Source organism: Triturus cristatus, chromosome 1_2, assembly GCF_964204655.1.
Source record: "Triturus cristatus chromosome 1_2, aTriCri1.1, whole genome shotgun sequence".
Classification (NCBI taxonomy): Eukaryota; Metazoa; Chordata; class Amphibia; order Caudata; family Salamandridae; genus Triturus; species Triturus cristatus.
This window is the reverse complement of record NC_140580.1, coordinates 226,025,219-226,043,192: the sequence shown is the minus strand read 5'-3', so window position 1 is coordinate 226,043,192 and position 17,974 is coordinate 226,025,219. Positions and strand designations below refer to the sequence as shown.

Here is a 17,974-nt window from a genome sequence, read left to right as displayed (position 1 = left end):
TATACATAGATTCTAACTCAAACATACCCCATGAGGCACACACTACACATGTAGACCTCTACAGGACAACTATATGATAACTTGCACAGACCATTACGAACAAATAGGATCTCACAAGAAGACCCTTATGGCCTTCTGGAGTTATACAAATTAACAAACACAGAAATCAAGTTCAAAGAACCTACAAGATACCAATCAGAGGCACACTAAGACATGGAGAGAAACCATCATGAGAGACCCCTCACACACAAATCATCAATAAACCCAGATGTCCAGGCTAACCAACACTACCGAGCCAACAAAAAAATGTTTGATCCACAACTGTAGATCTATGCTTAAACATAGCACTGAAACAGCGGAAGTAATCATCTCATACAAAATCTACATTGCATTGCTTACAGAAACATGGCTGAATGACACTGCGGCTCCCATGATAGATCTACTAGTTCCCCCAGGCTTCACCATAAGACGCTGTGACCAAGATGGAAGAAAAGGAGGAGGCCTAGTGGTCATCCACAAGGAAACCCTCAAATCGATACTTTTAAAACTGAAACATATCCACTTTTGAATATCTAGGAATTAAGCTCACTTCAGCTTAACCTTCCCCAAACAAAATACACACAATTTACCATCCACCAGGAGATCAAAAGCTCTTCTCAGAACATTCAATAGATTTCATAACTCAACACTCACTCCTGGAAACCAAAAACATAGCCCTAGGCGACTTTAACATTCACTCGAAAGACACCAATAACACCCTGATAACAAACCTGAAACACTTAATTGAAAACAACAACCTAAAACACTGTGTCAACCACACAAACAAAAAGGAAGCAACATTAGACCTGCTAATAGCCAAAGATAAGCCTAGACACCATTCAACCTGTAGACAGGTCAGACCACGATATCTTTCACTTACACCATAACAAAGAACATGAAGATATCAAAGGACAAGCCCACAGAACCAAATGTTGGATTAGAAACACAAAACAAAAAAAGATGAATTAGCAGAAAGGATCAGCTCCAACATCTCTCCCTCCAACATTCTCTACTTGGTGGAAGACCTAACAATACACTACAACGAAACACTATCAGACATACTCAACCAAGTACCCGCAGTAAAACACAAGAGACTAAGAAACAAACCATCATGCCTATGGATCAAAAAGGAACTAAATGAAGACAACTCAGACTAACGGAAAGAAACTGGAGACGGGAACCCTCCCCCTCTAACCTCAAACTACTACGACAGGAGAGAAACTGATATAAAAACACATCTTTAAAACTAAAGCATGTGTCTTCCGATTGCAGCCAGACTAAATAAATAATTGCCCAAAAACAACCCGACAACTCCAACAGACAACAAACACCACACCGAAAACAATGGTAACAGTGCAGCAATGTGAAAACGTATTGAAGTTCTTTACAGAAAAAAACCCACAAAAATAGAAGCATCCTTGAGCAACAACCTTGACAACAAGGACTCACCAACGGGGACACACCCACGCCTAAAACAAATGACCGAGGATGCAGAGACTGTGGCACACCCACTCCCACTGTTCTTGAAGAGCAATGCAATATGGCAGACATTCATAACACTTTAAGAGAACAAAATCATCAAGATCATATCAAATCTAAACCCAACAGTTCACACTGCTGACGCCTTCCCATCACAAATAACAAAAACTCAAATACATCACGGCGTCTACATTGACCACTAAGCCATTGCACAATGCCAGATTGCCTTAAATTAGGACAGGTCATCCCGCTCTCAAAAACCGGGTGCAGACTCCCAAGAGCTTAACAACTTCAACCCAGTAACCAATCTACCTTTCCTAGTTAAAGCCCTTGCAAAATGCGTACAATCCCAGCTAAGTCAACACATAGATGACCAAAACCTTCGACATACTTCAGTCTGGCTTAAAAATAGACTGCAGTACAGAAACAGCCATACCAAACATAATTCATGACATAGATAGGATGCCTGACACAGAGAACTCAAGTCTGGCAATACTTCTAGACCTTTCTTCCGCCTTCATTACAGTTGACCACACAACACTACTAAACAGCCTAGAATCACGCATGGTAATCAAGGGCACAGTCCTAAAATAGTTGATCTCAAACCTTAACAGGCACTCACAACTAGTCAAAATGAATAACTCACTATTCAATACAGTCCCAGCCAACCAAGGTGTCACCTGCAAGGCTCAATACTGTACCCCACATTATTCAACCCATACATGGATGACAATGAACCTGAAATAATCTACCTTCAACTACACCTATACAAGCATAACCTTAAAATCACTTCACCAAATGCTATCCTCCACCTAAATAAGACACTAATGGAAGTGCAACACTGGCTACATTCAAATCACCTACTTTTCAACCACAAAGAGACCAGATGTTTACTAATCGCCCATCAAAACAACATTTCTCAGAATGGATTTCTCAACTGGATGCTCTTAAATGGCAACCAGCAATAGCAGACCACACTACATACTAAGGATCACACTAGACAAACATTTGAAAATGACTACCCACATACATACCACAGCAAGACATGCCATGCACAATCCCAAACTCATTAAAAAAAAGACAAAGCCTTCAAATCAGAGGAAAACCTCAGAAATGTGATCCAAGCCATGGTGATATCCAGACGGAAATGCAACCCTCACTGGTACAACAAAAACCCACCTAACACGAATGAAAGCAAAACTAAATTCTGCAGCCAGGCCCATTTTAGGAGAGAAATGTCCCAACCACATCACACTCACTCTGCAAGACTTAAATGGATACCAGTTGAAGCAAGATGCACCGAAGTTCAAAAAACATAGCTCATACACACACTCATTCACCCAAAACGCACAACGGTTAGAGAACTCCATTCCTCTGGAATTCAATGCTAATCCATCACCAGCTTACTTAAAGAAAAGCATAATATCCTTACTACTAAAAAGACACCTTGGTACAATGAAGGAATAAGCCTACCAACACTAGTTGTCAAACCCGATAGGACCTCACTACATAATATAACTGGCCTGTTGCCTTGAAGGAAGGATAAACAAAACTCCACCTCCATACCAAGAAGCCATCAAATTCCAAACAAATCAACAATTGACAACTATAGGGAAAAACGCAGTACCTAAGACAGCACTGGGGTGGCTAACAAACAGATTCTTGGAAATAAAGAGCAAACTGTCTACCCCTCACAGAACTTCCAATCTTTAAATCCCTATCACCAGACTGGTAGAAACTGGACAGTGACCTCTGATATGTGTTAAAACCTATGTACAAAGAAACCTTTTATGTGTATTGTACAGCGCTTTGATATCCTTTGGGTCACGTATGCGCTAAATAAAACTCTCAAATAAATAAATATGACTATCTCCGTGATCAACCCCTTTATTGTTCTGCCATGAGCAGTGACAAAGGTAAACGTTCCTCAGTTCCCACAAAGGTGTGTATCACTGACTCTTTCTTCACAAGAAACAAATTCACAATTCTACGCCTGAGAACCCTGTCACATCCTTTGAGGCACTATGCATATAAACACCCTAACACAATGGTTCATTGTTTCCTATGTTAAAGCACTTAACAAGGTCACAAAGTTTGGGCAAGTAAAACGAAAAAGGTTAAGTAATTTAGACCTACTCTGGGCCCTATTAGGGAAAGTTGTGTGCTTTCAAGTGCCAAATAACAATAGTAATAACATTTTTAAACAATATTCAAAATGTTACACTGGAATCCCACTAACCAGTCAGACACAGGGATGTTGAGGAAAGAAAAAGTCCATATTAAATGAAGCACTATTTACTACTATACTTGGTCCATACAAACAATAAAAAAAACATATATGTTAGCATTTGCTGTTTAACTAACCAACCAAAAAACTTGTTTCAACAATCTGGCAGGTCCACATTTGTGAACCGTGGAAGCCTTGCATTAACAAGCAATTATGTTGTAATCTAAACACAGATGCCAGTGGTAATAGCCACATTTGAAAACATATCTTGACTCCATATAAAACAATTCACCCAATATGCTCATTCTCAGGGGTAAAGAACAAGTTACTTACCTTTGGTAACACCTTTTCTGGTAGCCATAGATTCCTTAGCATACAATATTCCCCAGGCGTCAGGATGGATCTGGAAATTTTCGAGCAGTACCTCTGCGCAATGGTAAGTGGTGTAGTCCATGTTGAAAGTGAGGTGTACGGTTGCCTATCTAGCTGCCACCGAGCCATGTTTCTTTTCATGACATTTCCATGCTAGAAACACAGAGCTACGGCAGAATGCTGATGGACCAGTGCGCAGACACTAAGGACCTTCAAGGGTTACCATATGAAGAGAAATCCGTCCGCAGATTGGGGGATAAGGGATCTGTGGCTAGATAGGCACTACCCCATAAGGTGTTACCCAAAGTAAGTAACTTGTTCGTCACATAGAGACTTCTAACAGCAAATTCCTTACTTCAGAACAGATACCAAAGCAATAACTCCCAGGAGGTGGGTCTATGAACAGATGTAGACCCGAAAGTCCCATAGGACCAAACTGGCAAACTGCCCATCACGACAGACCTGACTTTCCAGGCAGCAGTGGCGGCTCCTCCACTATGGCGGAGGAGCGTTGCCCCACTACTTTCAAGCAGTGCAGAAAACAAAAACATAAAATGATAATAACTTTCAACTTTGAGGGCGGGCGTGGCTGCTCTGCTCAAGGAGCAGGGCAGCAGTGGTTTGCCCACTCGTCTAAGTGCGCAGTGACTATTTGATCAGCCCTCTCGGGACGCCCAAACCATTCATGCGCACTTTCCCCCATCTCCATGCAGGCTGCATTACAGCCTGCATGGAGACCACGGCCACCCCTACAGCCCCTGGCTGAGCGCCATGTCACGGTCCTTAGACCAATCACAACGCTGCACTGCAGTGATGTGATTGGCTGAGGGGAGGGTGCCTGGCTGCCTGCTTCCTGTTCCTGAAGTCAGAAGAAGGAGAAAAGGAGCAGAGAAGAGGCAGAACCGGCAGAAAAGTAAGTTATTAAAAAAATTACGTTTTTTTGTTCAGCCCCCTTTCATGATCACGACCCCCCCCCCCCCCCCCCATAGAGTGTTGCAGTTCACTAACCCCCCAGATGCAATGGGCACTAGAAAAGCGACTTTATTGGTCAGAATGAGTAGAGGGAAATTATGCATCAGCTTGTATGGCAGGATGTTGGATTCTGCTGCCAACTGGTTGCCCATGATAGTAAGAGGCCAAACTAAAGGCGTTGTGAGGCTGCAGCTGCTGGGACGTGGGGGTGGAAGACTGGGTAGACCTCTAGCTATGGGTCCCACAAGGCTTGTAGGAGTCAGGTTCGCAGCCACAAAAGGACTGGGGAGCTAGTGGGCCATGGTGACTGAGCAGGAATGGAAGTGTCTGGTAGCCCCTACCACAACCACGGAAGGGGTAAAAGGCAGAATGAGGTTGATATGGGGCCATGGAGAGACACTTGTACCGGGCGGTGGCTTTGCTGTCTTTAAAGGACTCTAGCGTGGAATCTGCCATGGAAGGCCATGCCCATAAGGGATGCCTGGCCATCCCCTGAAAAGCCTGTACATCTCAGCCAGGCGTGGCTTCTGAGTGCCACTAACAATGCAATCGCTCCGCCTAGAGAGTCGGTCGTATGCAGTCCGCAGTGAATGGTGAACTTTACTGCGACCCTGCCATTGTTAACAGCATTGGTCAGTACGGCTCGGGCCTCCTCCGAGACCATAGGCAGCACCTGCCCAACCGAATCCCAAACTGTGTATTGGTCCAAGAGGCACAAGGTGTAAACCAATCGCAGTGCACGTCTGGCAGAAAAGAACATCCTCTTGCCAAAGGTATCCAATCCTCTTGGATTCCTTATCCGGTGGAGTGATAGGGAACACCCCAGGGTTAACTTTTGAGGTGGAGGCCTGGACAACCAGAATTTCTAGAGTGGGGTGCTGGGTGAGGAAAGCTGGATCCCCAGCTGCAGAGCGATAGCAGTCGGCAATTGTCCTGTGCACAGGAGCTCATGTGCAGGGCTTGGCCCATGCACCAGGTAGGACTGTGAGGGCTTCATTAAAAGGGAGGAGAGGTTCTGTGGGGGGCGACTCCTGGCTGAAGCACCTCTGTCAAGCCACTTCTTGACTGCTACTGAGAGCAACATAAGTTCTAGGACCTCAACGGCTCTTCTCACCACAATGGTAAAGCAAGCTCTTTCTTCTGTAGCCAAACTAGGAGGAGAGGCTGGGCCAGTGCCTGGGGATCTGCCAGTTCCTCATACCAGTTGTCCTCGGTCTCTTCAAAGATGTTCTGGTAGCCAAAAGGGTCCTCAGATCCTCCTCAACAATACTCCTCACAGGATATATCAAAAAAGGAGAGGCCCTTTGTAAGAAGCTGGCTCTGTATACCCAATACCAAAATGAGGTATAGTGTGCACTGAGTCCCCAGAGGTATAGCAGACGCTAGATTAGGTAAGTACTAACAACTCACTTTGCGGTAGTGAGGGAGAGCAGTTAGGCTTATCCACAAGGTGTATTAAGCATTTTATTGTATTTACTCAATCAAACACACACTCAGAATCCAGACCTATTAGATAAGTATAAAAAAGATATACTTAGGATTTATTTTAGAATCAAGCAGGACTTGGCACTGGTAGGTAACATATTCTTTCAAAATGCAAGACTATTCAAGGTAATGCAGTTGTGCACGAAATTACAATTATTACAGCTTTGTAAAGGCTTTGGAAACAGTTTAAATTACACAGTAATTACTTTTTGTTACTCTTGAGTTTTTTTTAGATTACTTTGAGTACTGGGGGTGGTATGCCTAGATACCACACCTTAGGATCTCTACATACAAGGTAAGTAAGACTTTTTATACTTTCCAATAGAATTCTCTTTTCTTCATAAAACACAGTTCAACACTGAAAGTTTTTAGGCCCAAAATCTCGTTACATGGATTCCTATGTGGAAAAAGTGTTAGCGGTTTCTCAGGTAAGTGCACGACTTACGAGGGTGAGTTTTGAGGGTTCGGACCAAGGTTCTCCAAGGTCTAGATGGGCACTCAAGTTGCACCACCAGCGGCACTGGGGCAGCCAGGTGCAGATTGCAAGGTCCCAAAGGCAGGTCTGGGAGCACCACATCCCAGATCAGGATCGCTAGGGTGACCTCCTTGGGGTGTTGGGACACTCAAATTCAGGCCATGGTCGTAGAGTGGGGCAGAATCTCCGAGTCACAGGAATCCAGATTCTGGAGGTGAGTCTTTGGTTGAGCAAATCTGGAGTTCACGGGAGACACAGTCTGTAGGAAGGTTGCAGGGAAAGTGCTCTGGAGGTTTCTGCCTGCTGGACTCGCCAGGGTTCTTGCTGTAGGCAGGGCGTAGACGGGACAGGCTGGTAGGGCTGGGGCCAAGGCAGTTGGTGTCCTCTTCTCCGTTCTGGATCAGCACAGCTCCTCGGTCCTTTTTTCTTCCTCGAATCTGAGGAGGAAAGGTTCAGGGTTGCCCCTAAATACTAAATTTGGGGCGTTAAAGGGGTGTGCAGGTCGCGACCAATGGGTTACTTCCTTGGGGTGGGTACACCCCTTATTATGCCATCCTCCAGTGGGAGGGGACATAAGCCTCTTCCTAATTGGCTGAGTCCCCTCATCTTCAAGATGGAGAGGACTAATGTGTGTGCTTCACCTCGCCTACCCCACCTGAGGGGTGAAGTTGGAAAAGGTGGGTACACCTCTCTTTCCTAGCTTAGTTTTACCTATGATTCTCCCACCCAAAGTGGGAGTTGGGGGGGGCGTGGCTTGGGTTCCGAGCATGGCGGACGCTTCCTGCTAGAGCTTCGCCACCTCGGCTACCTAGCCGCCGATAATCCTTCATTTCTCCTTCCTCTGTGCCACCGCAGCAGGAGCGCTTGTCGGGGGAGCCGGCTGGGAGCACCAGAAGCGCGGCGGAGTCGCCCCGGACGGTGGGGCGTGCAGAGCGGGGGGGGGGCCTTCCCCGGCCGGGGAACGCAGCCACGCGAGGCCGTGGCTTGAGGCCTTCCACGGCGCCTGTCTCGCTTTGCGGCCGGAGGACGTCAGCGCCCGGATACCTCCGGGATCCTTGGCTGCGAGGCAGTGGCGGTGTCGGGGCCGGTCCTGATCGGGCGCCGCGGGGAGCGGGGCGCCGGGCTGGTGCTACTGCCCTGAATCCGCCGGTGGACACGACGACTGCTGGGCCGGTCCCGTCCCCCATCTGGGAGTGCCTGTGACGACGGAGGCGCGGCGGAGTGCGTGGAGGGGGGCAGCCTCCATTATCGGGCCTGAGGCGGCGGCCGCCGCGGTTCCTGTCTGGTTGGGGTGGTAGACGACGGCGGCGGCCCCTGGTGGGCCCGAAGGTGAAGCGACAGGTGTGGTGACAAGGCTGCTCCCCGGAGACGGCAGGAGAGCGGACGGTGCTGGTCTGCGGCCGCGGAGGACCTACGGCGGCGACCGGAGGAGCGTCTCTTCCGGCGGGAGGTGACGCTGGGTGCCGGGGCTGAGCGCCGGGGCCGGGCTGCTCAAGGGAGGCCCTACATCGAGAGCGGGGCTGCCAGACATCCACTGGGGCTGAGACGCGACGGCTGGGGCGCCCCTTTCCCTGGTCTCATCGGCGGAGCGCAGGTGACCGTCGACATGGGGAAGGACCGACCGCCGGGGGGGCGGCCAAACAGCCTACCCTTGATCATTTTGCTAAGCCGCCGACGCCCAAGGACCCCACCGAAGGCCTGTCCCACGACTCGGCCACCCTCCTGGCCGCCATTAACAAATCCCATGCGTCCCTGGAGGCCCAGATCGGCGCGGTGGGGGTCGGAGGTCTCATTTCTGCGCCAGGACATGCGCAAGGCGGTGGAACGGATTACCGAAGCCGAGAACCGGGTCTCCTCAGTGGAAGATGGTGTTACGTCTCTCCAGGCCACGGTGGACAAATTGACGGCCACGACACGCGAACTGGCCGCCAGAGTGGAGGACGCGGAAGGCCGGGCCCGCCGCAACAACGTGCGCCTGGTGGGCTTTCCAGAAAATTGCGAGGGGACTTCCATGCTTCAGTTTTTGACAGATTGGCTCCTTAAGGTCTTCCCAGGGGAACACAGATCGCCGTGCTTTGTGGTGGAAAGAGCTCACCGGGCACTGACCCAAAAACCTCCACCGGGCGCACGGCCCAGACCGGTGATCGCACGCTTTCTAAACTATGTGGATAGAGACGCTCTTCTGCGACATGCCCGCTTGCACGGAGACCTCATGAGATAGGATTCCCACCCCATCATGCTCTTTCCTGATTACACTAGACTGGTCCAGCAACAGCGGCAGTCCTATGTCGAGGTCAAAAAGAAACTCCGCCACCTGAACTTATCCTATGCCCTGCTCTTCCCGGCTAGGCTACGCGTAATCTTCCAAGAGAAAACTCATTTCTTTGACACGCCGGACAGTGCCCTTGGGTGGCTGGAGGAGCACCACGGAGCTCGGCCCCACACCCCTCCGGCCTTGGACTCAGACTCCTCTCAGACTGTCAATCGGCGGACGCAGCAGGATGGGGATGGTCGCCCCAAACGCCACAAGTCGCGCACCAACTGGCGCTCTCGTTCCCCGGCAGCGACGGCTACATAGCTGTGGCGCCCACGAGCTGCATCGACTGTCACTCTCCTGCCGGACTGGTATCGTATAAATAGGTGCACAGTGACTCATAGCGGCTATGGTGGCCCGTCCCTTGTTTTGTTGTGGGTGGGAGGGCTTGATGGGGGGGATACATTGGTGGTCGCACATCTGGACTCAAGTTGGAGCCGATGGGAGATTGGCACCGCGACAGATACTTCATGTTTGGGGAAGTATAGGGGGGGCTAGGGTGGCTATGGGGGTTGGGGGTTCGGGGTTCGGAAGGGAGTTGTTTTGTTATGACGGTTGTTGTTCTCGCACACACATCACCACAAGGGGTCCTCATCCCCCCGGGAGGGGGGCTTTTCCGCGCTTGTCGTTTGCTTGGCTATGGCACAGAGTTCTACCGCAGGCCCTCTGGCCGTCCTGAATGTGGTGTCCTGGAATGTACGGGGCCTGTTGGACAAGATTAAGCGAGGGGCGGTGCTGCGGGCGGGTAAGGCATATGGCGCCGATATTCTTATGTTGCAGGAAACTCATCTTCAGGGGTCCAAGGCGCCATGCTTGGCGCGCTTCGGCTACACCACCGTCCTGCACTCCGGCTACACTAGGGGTTCCCGAGGAGTAGCGCTCTTAATCCATCGCAGGGTTTCCTTTCAGATTGACAGTCGCTGGGTGGATGACGGAGGGAGGTTCATTATAGTGTCGGGGACGCTGGGTGGAGAGACGGTCATTTTTGGTAGCGTGTATGCGCCCCCGCCGCTTAGCCAAACGTTTGTGGAAGTTATAACACGGGTCTGGGGCAGGTTGCCACGGGGCCTGGTGTTGTTGGGCGGGGACTGGAACGCCACAATGGGTGAGTTAGATAGGCTGCACATGCAGGGGCGACCGGCGGCTCCCGTAGACTCCCGCTTGCACTCACTGGCGACCACCTTGGGTTGGGCTGATTCCTGGCGCGCGCTGCATCCGACGGCACAAGGTTATACCTACCTGTCGGCGGTTCACCCCACTATGTCCCGCTTGGACTACATCTTCATTGCCCATACTTATCTGCATAGGGTGTCTCGGGCGGCGATACTACCCAGAGGCCTCTCGGATCACTCGCCGACACAGATACATTTGCGCCTGCTGACTCGTAGGGCGCCATACCGGTGGCGGATGTCGCCATGGCTCCTCAGGGATGCGGACTATAGTGAAGCTCTTAGCCAGGCGGTCACAGACTACGTTCAGCATAACGCGGGTACGGCGTCCTCGCCGGCGGTCTTCTGGGAAGCCCTGAAGCCCGTGCTCCGGGGTGTGGATATAAGCTTCCGAACGCATGCTAAGGCGGCCCGGCGGGCGGATATTGAGGAGCTGGAGGCCCAGCAGGCGCGGTTGCAGGCGCGGCTCCTCCAGTCTTCGGAACCCACTATCCGGCGGAATCTGCTGCACGTCCAGCGTCAACTGGGCCAGTTGCTGACGGATAATGCTAAGGCGGCGTGGCTCGCCACCCAATACCGTATCTATCAATGGGGGGGACAAGTCCAGCCAGATGCTGCACCGGCTGTGCCAGTCTCGAGATGCCCAGACGCAGGTCCCGTTCCTTCGAGCGGGTGACGGTAGCATCCACACCTCCCCAGAGGCGGTGGCGCAGACGTTTGCGGCCTATTATCAAGATTTATATGCGAAGCGAGAGCCCCTTGACGAGGCGCTCATTGATGCGTTCCTCTCTGATATTCCCCCCGTACGCTTGACTGATGCCCAGAGGGATGCGCTGGACGAGCCCATCACGCTGGATGAGCTTCGCACCGCGATAACCAATTTGCGTCCGGGCCGGGCCCCCGGACCCAACGGTTTTCCGGGTGATTTTTTCGGGCCTCGTGCGACGACATTGGGCCCGCACCTTCTTGCGGCTCTGGCAGACGCAGTGGACCATGCCATTCTTCCCCTTGACTGGCGCCACGCCGAAATTGTAGTCTTTCTGAAACCGGCCAGGCCCCCGGAGGATCCGGGCTCGTATCGGCCTATCTCGCTCTTAAACGTTGAGCCGAAACTGCTAGGGAAGGTCCTGGCAGATCGGCTGCGGACGTGCATCTCTACCCTAGTCCGGCCCGACCAATCCGGGTTCATGCCCAATCGGTCGACCCGACATAATATACGCCGGCTTCACAATGTCATCGCCGAGGCCGGGCGCGTGGATCGGCCCACTGCTCTGCTCCAGGCGGATATTGATAAAGCCTTCGACTCCCTTAGTTGGACCTACCTGTTCAAGCTGCTTGGGGCGGTAAACTTGGGGCCCCGATTCTTGGAATATACGCGTCTGCTGTATACGGACATCTCGGCGTCGGTTAGGGTGGCGGGCGCCTGTTCCCCTTCGTTCCCGATCAAGCGGGGGACGCGGCAGGGGTGCCCGCTGTCCCAGCTGCTGTTCGTGTTGGCAATCGAGCCATTGGCGGCGTGGTCCCGCTCCGATCCGGTCCTTCGGGGTATGGACTGGCCCTCGGGCCACTCTGATCGTATCGCGCTATATGCAGATGATGTCATCTTCTTTATGGTGGACCCGTGGGCCTCTGGGCCCCGGGTGCTTGAGATTCTGCGGGTGTTCGGCGAGACGTCGGGCCTCGTGGCTAACCCGGCTAAGTCCACTCTGTTTCCCCTGTATGGTGACCAGAGAGGCCAGGCTTGGGCCTCTCAATTAGTGCTGGCCCCGGACCATATCAAATACCTAGGAGTGCGGGTCACCCGCACGCCGGATCTTGCTTGGACTCTGAATATTGCGCCCCTGCTGACCCAAGTCCGCAATCAAACTAGGGTGTGGTCGCATCTTCCACTCTCCCTCTACGGCCGATCGGCCATTTTCAAGATGGTGACGTTACCGCGTCTCTTGTACCATCTCCAACACTACCCCTTCCAGGTGCCCCAGGCGTGGTTCCGCCAGCTGAATGCACTTTTGAATGAATTCCTATGGCATGGCGGGCCGGTGAGGGTGGCCTTGGCGACGTGTGTGCAGTCTACCTACTGTGGGGGCATAGCGGTGGCGGACGTTCAGGCATACTACAGGGCCGCGCATCTCCTAGTCATAAATGACTGGTGGTATGCCTCCCCCGCGGATCCAGCCTACGCATTGGACCGGGCCGCATTGGCGGAGAGGCCTCTGCTGCATTTTCTTTATAGCCGTTCCTCGCTGGACCGGTTGCCCCCGGCGTGTGCTACGGTGATCCGGATCTGGCGGCAATCGGTCATCTCTATTGGCTGGCGCGGCAGGCTTACGCGGGCCACCCCATTGTGGCAGGGTACCCTGCTCAAGGAGACGGCAAGTCTGGAGGGCTTTCGCTATTGGGACATGATAGGGATCTCCTCGCTGGGGGATGTAATGAAGGGAGTGTCGCTTAAGTCGTTTCAGATGCTGCAGGCCAATTTTGAGCTGCATAAATCCCAGTTTCACAAATATCTCCAGTTGCGGCATGCCCTCGCACCTAGCATCCAGCACCTAGACACTCTGCCAGAGTTCCACCCGCTAGAGGGTAGACTGTTGATGGGAGACCTCGGGGATCACAAAATTCGCCAGATTTATCAGACTCTGACAACCTTCATGAACACTACCCTAGATAATACCAAGAAGGCGTGGCAGCGCGATATCCCCGCGCTCACGGAGGATGACTGGGCAGACGCTATAGTGGGTCCGCGATATGCTGCGGTGGCCACCAAATACCGCTTCATACAATTCAAATACCTGCACAGGGCGTATTACACCCGGCACCGCCTTTGGCGCATGCACTTAATTGGGTCCCCCACGTGTCTCCGTTGCGGCGATGGGGACGGTACATTCTTGCACACGGTGTGGGACTGTGGGCGGCTGCGCCCGTTCTGGACGGCGGTTCTGTCCTGCCTGGGGGGGGTGCTGGGTTGGGAGCTTCCCCCGATCCCCGCTTAACACTGTTGCATTGTACCGAGGAGATAGGGGGCAACATCTATAAGCGACACCTCCTGTTTTTGGGATTGACGCTGGCCAAGCGAGATATTGCCCAGCATTGGAAGTCTTCTGCCCCGCCCCCGGTTCAGGCCTGGAAGAAAACACTAGATCGCTGCATGTCTGCGGAAGAGGCGGTATTCTTGGCAAGGGGTTGTCCGAGTAAGCATGGTAAAGTCTGGAAGAGATGGGCGCGATATCGGGGTATTGTGTTGTCTGTGCGGGGGGATGCAGTGCCATTGGACCCAATAGAGAGGCTAATCAGAGCCCCGGTGAGTCCCCCTTCGGGGCCCCGGGCCCTGTGCATTGTGGATGGGTAATTGGAATATGGAGCTCATGCGGATAGGAAATATTGCATATCTGTGTTGGACCGTGGGCGGGTGTGATGTGCGGGTGGGGGGGGAGGGTTTGGGGGTCTGATGTTCTGCAGACCAGGGGGGGGGCTGAACGAGGATGCCACTTCTCACTGTTCTTTTCTTCATCTTGGTACCGTGTATGGGGACGAATTCCCCGGTGTCCTTACAAATGGCAATAAAGTTTGTTGTCAAAAAAAAAAAGTGGGAGTTGGAACCGGTGGGAGCCAGTTGCTGGGGGCAGCAAAAGGCAGGGACAGATTCCAAAGGCGGCAGGCCCTTGAAGCTTCCACTTTTGTTAACCCTGCCTATCCTGGGGGAGGAGGTATGACACCTCTGCCCAGATGGGCTTTGTTTCTGGACCCAGAGAGCAGAGCCTCTCTACCCAGGGGTCCATAAACCTGTCTGGTGGTGGCAAATGGCGGGCAGCCATTCAGGAACCACACCAGAGATGGTTGATTTTCAGGGGTCATCTCTAAGTTGCGCACTGAATGCATTTCCCATTAAATACCCCACTGGCATCAGTGTGGGTTTAATGTGCTGAGAAGTTTGCTACCAAACTCCCCAGTTTTTAGTAAAGCCATTATGGAGCTGTGAAGTTTGTAATGACCAACTCCCAGACCTTATACTCTTTATGGCTTTACTACACTTGCAATGTCTATGAGTGGACTTAGACACTGTAGGGGTACAGGACTAATGCTCTCTGTACCCTCTCCTTAGGGCTAGTGCACCATGCTAGAGGGGTGACTTATCTAGGCCTTAAGGCAGTGGATTGCAGGCATGGCACACAGGGATATGTGCCATGACGGGGGAGAGGGAGAGAGAGAGGGAGAGTGAGAGTGAGGGGTAGGAGGAGGGCGTGGGAAAGCGAGAGAGAGAGAGAGAGAGAGTGAGGGAGAGGGAGGGAGTGAGGGGTAGGAGGAGGGTGTGGGAGAGGGAGAGAGGGAGAGGGAGAGGGAGAGGGAGAGAGGGAGAGGGGGAGAGGGAGAGGGGGAGAGGGGGAGAGAGGGAGAGAGGGAGAGAGGGAGAGAGAGAGAGTGTGAGTGTGGGTTTTTAAGGTACAGGACCTCTAAGGTTGGCACAATAGGTGCTGCAGCCCTGAGAGGCCTTCCCTGGTCACAATGCCCTTGGTGCCTGTGGCCAGTTATATGCTAATTGTTGATGCAAAGGTAATGTCTTGAGAAAGATCACAGGCCCTAGGAGCCTGATTGTCAGGGACCCAGGGTACATCAAGTCAGGTTGCATTAGATGCCAGGCAAAAAGTGAGGGGGGAACCATCCAAAAGGGGCCCTTTCCTACATCCTTATTTCAACTCAGAAGGCTGTGTTCCGGCTCCTGCCGGAGTGTACGTTGGACGATGCCAATCAGGCTCCATATCAGAGTCCGGTGTGGTGATGGGGTCGGCACACTGGGAATGGCGTCAGTGGAACTGACTCCGGGAAAGGTTGTGGTCTCTCGACCAGTGACGATCCACACCCAGCACCGTATCCAGAGGGCCTGGATGGCACTGAGGGTAGACCCACTGCTGAACCATGGGGCCCGAAGTCTCTCTAGAGGGGTCTACCCGCCAAAAATGAGGTGCATGGCCTCATAGAATTCACGTAGTTGAGCGGGGCTTGTTCTGGTCCAGGAAATTGAGGGAGGTACTGACTTACCCAGAGGCAGGCTACGCGGATGACACTGGGAGCTGGGCCTGGAGACAATGTTCCCTGGCCTTGTCCGATGACTGGGACTGATGTGGCAAAGTCTAGGAGTGCCTCGACTTGTTAGATTGCTTAAACTTCTTGTGAGACTTACCCGAGGACTTTGAGCGCGATGACTATCACCTACAAAGGCTCCGCGAAGGGGCCTGGGATCTTCTGGACCGGAACCTGCAGCGTTGTGGAGTAGACCACCATTTGGGCGAACAGGAGTTTATGGGATTGCTCTTGCAGCGCCTTAGGGGTCATGGTGGAGCAGTCCACACAGACCTTTGAGTCGTGGCCCGGCTCCAGAGACAAACCACATTGAAAAACAAGGTTTAAACCCCACAGGTTTTTTGTGGAGACATCGGCGCACAACGAACGTCGAAAAAAGTTGTCAAAAAAGTAGACAGAGGTAGTTCACTCTGAATCTGTGCTGATGGCACACAAAGAAAAGAACTGATATCAGTGCCATGGGGTGCAACTATATGGGTTGCGCCCATATCACTAACGAAGAGCCGAACAATGCCACCTACCGGTGTGCAGAGGAAGTGCCTGACAATTGTCAGATTCAGACCGACGCCTGGGGAATATTCTAAGGTAAGAAATCTGTGGCTAGAAGTCTCTATTAGACTAGCTTTATTTAGTAGAAAATAAACCTAAAAAAAGAGAAGTTCCAAAACACTTGGGCATCAGATGCCCCAAAATAAAAAAAGTACCAAAATTATCCATCTATTTTAGTTCCTCACCCTATCACTTTTTTTTTTTTTTTACAAATTTATCAAGTGGAAGTTAATCCTCTTTGCTTATTTTCTGACACATTTCAAATGGAAAAGAGGTGCTTGTCGCTTTCTTTATGCATGGATGAAGTGGCACCAGTGCTCCACCTGAAATATGCCAGATGGAGTATTAACTTTCAGCTGTTAAAAGCTGGGAAACTGAGACACAATTTAGTAGGGAAAAATAAATGACTCGATTCTGGAAATCTGCACTGCGGGACACTGAATATCAAAAAAGGTGTTAGCTGGGCCTTCCCATCAAGCAGTTCACCACATTGGAAAGTTTCTGCAAAACAAAGGCTAAAACTACATATGGGAAGGTTGCTTTGACCATACGTATGAGTGGAAAATATCTTTCTGTAAAGTGAAAACCTAGGGCAAAATGTTTGTAATCTGGTTGCTGAAGAAGAAAAATCACATAATCCTCACTGTTTGCCCTCTGGAATGTGTCCAGCATGCAGATGGCCATCTTGAAGCATCCATGGTGAGAATCTAAAACATTGCTGTACACAACGTCCATGAAGTCCATGTAAAGAAAGAACCATGAAATGACAAAGTAAATTCAGATAGTGCAACAAATGCCCGAAGGAGTCAGATCGCTTATCCTGAAGGTTGACTCGGCCTATGGAAAGAACCTGTAACAAAGTATTTAACCTTCTTACAGAGAAAAGAGCCCATCTTTGTGGCCTTTCTGAAAGGAGTATGCAGCTTCAATGCAGGTCAAATTGAGGGGGGAGGGAATTCCAGAGCCTGGCAGCCGTAACCGAAAAGGCTCTACCTCTTGATCTCTTTTTCCCAACTCTGGGAATAACAACTAAATTTTGGGCTGTCGAGCAAAGATGTCTACTGGGGGAATACCATTGGAACATGGTTTTAATTCCAGCCAGGCTAGCACTGTACAGTGCTTTATGAAAAAAGCACATAGCTTTAAAAGTGGCACGCTTCTGTACAAGAAGCCAGTAAAGTTCAAGCAATCCTCTCGAGACTGATAGATGCTTGGGGATATCTAATGTCAGCCTTGCCGCTGCATTTTGTACAAGTTGCAGATTGGCCAGGGTTGTCTTGTTAGCATCAAGATGGAGGGCGTTGCAATAGTCGATCTTGGAAGAAATTAGTGCTAAGGCTACCTGTTTCCGTGCAAGGGAAGGAATAAATGAAAAAATCTTCAGTAAGGTTCTGAAACCGGTCGCTACAGTATGACTGACCTGGAGGTCAAGAGACAGATCACAGTCCAAGAGGACTCCTAGATTTTTTGCTGCGTTTGTTAGGATGGGTTGCTCCCCAGGCTGTCTGGCCACCAGTTCTGGTTTCATATCTATGATTGGCTCCCAAACATCAACACCCCCGTCTTATCGCATTCAACTTTAGGCAGGCAATTCTTGCCCATTCACGTGGCCAACACCTTCAAGCAGTTGTTTAAGCTGGAAGCCGAGTCATCTGTGTCTTTTGAGATGGACACTATGTGTCTCATCAGCAGGGGGGGGGGGGGGGGGGGGGAGACGACATATAAGTTAAACAACGCAAGGCTCAGGGAAGATCCCCGAGGCAACCCACATGGCAAGGAGAAAAGGTCAGATTTGAATTAATTTACGATTATCA

The 17,974-nt window shown here is 51.1% G+C and overlaps 1 protein-coding gene across 4 annotated transcripts in view; it reads right to left on the bottom strand.

Annotated features, from left to right (window-relative positions):
• Positions 1 to 17,974, bottom strand: part of ZSWIM8 (zinc finger SWIM-type containing 8) — a 2,297,361-nt gene that overhangs the window by 2,033,595 nt on the left and 245,792 nt on the right. The gene's annotated exons all lie outside the window — the stretch shown is intronic.